The following is a 5,877-nucleotide window of genomic DNA, read 5'->3' on the forward strand; positions in this document are numbered from 1 at the left end:
GCTCATTTAACTCGGTTGTATTTTATTTCTAAAATTTTTACCAAATTTTTCTTATTAATATTTGAGTTAATTATGGTCCCTCACTTTAGTTTAAATATTTTTCCGGACGTTCTAGCTGTCCGGACCGACACCGGTCACCGGAATAGTAGAATGTACGGAGTTGCTACCGGGAGGGTGTTACATCTAGCTTTTTAGAATTCTAGCTAATAAGATTGCATAAAAATTGCATACCTGAAAGTAGCCTTTCGATTGTCAACACTATTTGCCCAATCAGCATCAGTGTAAACATTAAGTTGTTAAACATTAAGTTGTTGATGAGCCGACCATGTAACACCCCTATTTGTATAGCCTGGTATATTTCACTGTTCCGATGACCGGTGTCGGTCCGGACAATTAAGGAGATTAGAACCACACTTAAGACAACTAGAGAAGCCATAAACACAAATAATTAGTAATGTTCAATTAGTTAAATATAAATAAGAAAAACAGAACAGAAGAAGTTAAACGAGCCGAGAGTCACAGCGATGGGTGACCTCCTTGGGAACGACTGCGAAGTCGTTTTAAACTCAAATTTTGAACGGTAAAATGTGACGCCGAGGTCCTTAGGACCCTTATGAACACAGTGGAAAAGAGAAAATCACGAAAAAGAACTGTTAAGCCAGTCAAATAATTAGGTCAGGGAGCCGGAAGAAATATGGAATTAATTGCAAACCGGGATGAACCGGCGAGGGGCAATTTAGTCAATTGACCCCGAGAGCTGACTTCTGACCTAACTGTCAAATAAAAATGGAGAAAAGAAAATTTCAGAATCGAGAATTAAATTAAAGAACTAATAGAAAAAAAAAAGAAGAAGATGGAAAAGTCAAAGGTGATGACATCATGCATGACCTCATGCATGATGCCATAACTAAACTAATTAATTTAATTAATTAATTGGAAATTTTGTGGTCTTCCATAAGTTAAATTAGATAAAAGAAAAAAAAAGAAAAAAAAAATTAAAGTTGTCTTCTTCTTCCATCAAGTTGCCGCCCCATTTTCTCCCAAAACCCTCCATGAGAATTCCTCCATTTAAGCTTACACTTAAGCTTTAATTCCTCCACTCAACCTTAACAACTCCCCTAAAAACCTTACTAGAGCTTACTATTGCAACTTAAGAAGAAGATTGAAAGAAGAAAGGAGCACAAAAGATTGAGATTTGAGGATCTAAGCAAAGGTTAGTCTCTTAACTACCAATTAGTTGATTAAGTGCATAATTACTTGTTGAAATGAGCTTAGAAACTAGTAAAATGAAATGAAAATATGTGGATAGACCAAACTGAAATTTTGGCCTATTGAAGGGGAGTATGATTTTGTATGGTTTGATGGATTTAAATGTGTTAGTAAACTTGCATGAGAATGGTAGTAAGTTGGAAATGCATAAATGTGAATAAATGCAACATTTTAGTGTGATTAGGGTTTGGAGGCCTAGGGTTTTGAGGCAAATTTTGGAGAAATGCATAAATGATGACTTTGACCTATTGTGAAGAGAAAAATGGTCAATAATGACCAAAGGAGATGTGTGGGAATTGTTAGAATGGAAGTCAAATTCGTAGGGTAAATGGTCATGCTGCTGGCAGCATGACCAAGCCAACTTTGAGAGACCAAAAATGAAATTTTACAAGTCCAATGGATATGGGACCAATTGGGGATGAAAATAGGCACTAAATGACACAATTTTCATTCAGGAAGCCTGCCCAAAAAGTGACTAAAACCTAGTGAACAAAGTGGCCGAAGTCGGAAAATCACAGGCTGCCTCTGCACAAACTGACCAAATGAACAGTATTTGTTCATTTGGTCATAACTCGAGCTAGGCAGGTCAAAATGACCTGAAAGTTTACCAGGGGTTAGATGAGATATAGATCTAAAACTTTTATGAAGAACACCAACCCAAATTATGCCATTAACCTAATCAAATTACTGAGCAAAGTTGGTGACCTGAATCTGCAGAACTGTAGATTGCCATATGAACAGTAAAGTTTCAATGGCTATAACTCTCTCTAGAAAACTCCGATTTAGGCGATTCTTGAACTGATGGAAACCTAAGACATAGTAGAACATTTCATATGAAGAAAATTAGACCAAATTATGGAGTTAACTTGATCAAATTATTAAACAAAGTTGGATAAAAAATCTGCCAGAACCAAAATTTGCAGTATGAACAGTGCACGTAAACAGTAACTGTATTTTGGCTATAACTTCAGCTACAAAAATCCAATTGGGGTGATTCAAAAAGGAGAATAAACTTAAGACAATGGGGAACATTTCCTATGAAGAAAGTTTTGCCAAATTCCAACAATAAAGTGACCAATGGAACAGTGCAACTTAGGACTCCAAAACTGAAATTTACCAAATTTGCCTAAAAGACTTAGGATTTGAGTAAACAACCAAAACCAACAAGTTTAGTGACCAAAATGTGGTATGTGGGTGAAGTTGGAGTTCCCATACCTATTAAGCCTTATAAAGTCAACTATTTGACTTGAATAGTGTAGTGAATAGTAACCCGAAACACAAAAATTTCGAGAACGTCGAATTTAACACGTTAGAACTAGATAAATGTGAAGCTAAATTTATTTTGGATTTATGTTAAGTTCTAGTACTGAAACATTGTAAAATTGTGTGTTTCAGTTGAAAAGAATACCGGGAAAAAACCCGAGGAACCGAGTCAAGGCCAAGAGGCAACTCACTTGAGGTTTGTGCACAACGTATACTTTTTATAATTATCTTCTACATACTGTTTTGAATAATGTGAAATATTGAATTATGGCATTCTTATGATGTTTGATTTAAATTGTGAAAGTTATTGTGTATATTTGAAATGAAAATGTTTAGCAAATTGTTAAGATAAGTTTTGAAACCACAGTGTCATGACCATATATTTGGACACCTCACTAGCACGACTAGTGGGGGTAACTAGTTTCGAATTTTGATTCCTTCTCTGGAGAAGTGTTGAGGTGTGCCAGTAGAAGAGGATGTGAATGGATATCCATATATTTGAGCTAGCTAGCCTTGTGATGTGATTTCTCTTTAGCCTCTGGCTATTGAGATTCTATTTGTTTCGAATGGCATGATCTAACTTTGGGTTTTATGAAATGTGTTTTGATACTTCGAAATGAACGTGGTTTGCATTAAAATCTCATAATTCATGTTTTATGTTTAATGCTCATGTTTAGTCAAATTTTTGAATAAATGTGATTTTATTTTTGCATAAAGATTATTTTAGTATGTTGTGCACCACTGAGTCCTAGTACTCAGCGATAGCTTCTATTGCTGTCGCAGATACAGAGACTAGAGGAGCGTGATCGAAATGCTAAAGATTGAGGATCATTCAGCTTGAAGTCTTCGGGTATAATTTATACCCCAACTGTAAATATTTCTTTTGATGTATGTATTGCATATAAATGTATGGACATGTAAATGGGTCTTGAGCAGCATGTACAAAATTTGTATGAAGTTTGTAATAAAGTTTAGTTTGTATTTCTTTTGATGTGAATTTTGTAAGGATGTATGTAAATTGTTTTGTCTCAAATGAAATATGAGTGGAACTATTTTATTTAATTTGAATGAAATGTATTGCTAGTATTTTGAGGAGTATTGAATTTTGAACTTGAGAAATTGATTGAAATGATTGTGGAATTGTTGAAATTGATAAAGTTTGATTGTGAAATTGAAGTAGTGGTTGAGAAAAATTTTTAGAAGTGCTTTTTACAGGTATTTGAAGAACTGTTTTCTCAAAATACAGACAGAACTCTGTCAAAATTTTTATAAAATTTGCGGAAAAATAAAATGGGCTAAAATTTCCAACTAGCTTTCAACTTAATTACATGTTTAAAATACTTATTAGAAATGCTCACCACTTATCAAAAATAAGAAAATTTTTTAAAAATCCCTTGTAGGGTACTTAATGAGTTATCGGTAGGTGAAGTTCGGTAGTTCATTAGGTATTCTACGGGATCATGTTATGCCTTACAGAGGGATAAGGTGTGACAGACCATGTGATGTGACGACCATGTTACTAAGTCTGTTGAAGATGGCGAAGGATTTGTTTAACAGTTGTCCAATTTTCTTTGGTAGGAGAGTGAAGAAATTGAGACACCTTGTTGATAGAAAATGTGACACCCTCCCTGTAGCAATTCCATACAGTCTACTGTTTCGGTGACCAATGTCGGTCCGGACAGCTAGAACGTTCGGAAAAATATTTAAACTAAAGTGAAGAACCATAATTAACTCAAATATTAATAAGAAAATTTAGGAAAAATTTTAGAAATAAAATACAACCAAGTTAAATGAGCCGGTGCCCTAACGATGGGTAACCTAATGAGAAGTTGCAGTTCTCGCAACTAGGAGCCCTAGACTTGGGAGAAAAATTATAAAATAATTATTAGCACTCCAGAGAAGGGTTATTGAGGTTCTCATGGCATTAGAATGCCAAGAAAATACTTAGAAAAATTTTTCAATCGATACAGACAATTTTGGCCCGTTAAGCCAAACGGAGGGCATTTTGATCATTTCATTTTCAGAGATGATTTTTGGCCAACTTGTCCAGTTAAATAAATAATTTATATAACATGAAATATGAATAAATGTTGTTAAAAATTTAATTGAAATTAATTAGACAAGAAATGAAAAGAAAAAGAAAGAAAATGACATTATGACATCATAATGATGTCATTAAAGTTCTCTCAACCTATCTCATATGGACACATGGCTTAACTTTATTTAAAATAGACTTAATGGGCTGGAAATGGAAGAAAAATCAAAATTCTCTCCCTTCTTCATTTCCTTGCCGTAAACCATTCCTTCCCTAACCTCCATGAACAAGCTTTTTCAAGCTTGATTTTTCCTAGCTTCCACACCATAAAAGCCCTAGTTGTCTTCACAAAAAATTCACCCCACACCTTGAGGAAGCTTTGGGCAGAAAAATTTTGAAGAAAAACTGAAGTTTTGCAAGACCCAAACTTAGTTCCAAAGAGGTTAGTGCCAATTCCTTCTAGAAATTTTATGTATATCATATGTGGAGTAGGAATTAAGTGTGAAAATTAAGTGAAATTAAACAAAAGTTGCACGATGAATTTTTACCATTTTTGGCAGCCATGAACTTATGAGAGTTTTGATGATTTTTTTTAGATTAAAAGAGTATATAAGCTATCCTTTGATATGAAATTAACACTTAGCACCTTATATTGTAAGTTAATGGAAGAATAGAGGAATTGAGAATTTAGGGTTTTGACCAAATTAAGGTTTTAATCCTATAATGGTGTAGGAACATTTTAATGGTCAATTAGTGACCATTTGGTTATTGGTAAACAAGAAATGAAGTGTGTTTAGTGATGGGATTTGGGTTTAGTGTGGCTGCCCTAGGTGACCTGCAGAATTGGACATGAGTCTAGCAGATTTGGGCAGCCATAACTTGAATTGTAGAGGTTCAATTGGTGTAAGGCCAATTGGACATGAAACTATACACATAATGGCACAACTTTGGTGAAGAAACCATGCCCATAAGACCAAACCAAGTGGACCAAAAGCTTGCCCCAATCTGGGTGACCTGCAATCTGTTTCTGCAGAATGACCAAATGAATAGTATTTGATTATTTGGCCATAACTCAGTGTAGGATGGTCCAATTGACCTGAAGTTTTACCAGCAACAAGCTAAGATATAGACCAACAACTTTCATGAAGAAACCTACCCCAAATTATGACCAGAACCTATCCAACAAGGGAGTTGCAGTCACTGTTCACTATACTGTAGATATGGTCAGTCCAGAAAAATTCCAATCTGGCCAGTTGTGGTTTTTGGACCATAACTTAAGCTACAAAACTCCAAATGGAGTGATTTAAAAA

Source organism: Hevea brasiliensis, chromosome 5, assembly GCF_030052815.1.
Source record: "Hevea brasiliensis isolate MT/VB/25A 57/8 chromosome 5, ASM3005281v1, whole genome shotgun sequence".
In the NCBI taxonomy this organism is placed as follows: Eukaryota; Viridiplantae; Streptophyta; class Magnoliopsida; order Malpighiales; family Euphorbiaceae; genus Hevea; species Hevea brasiliensis.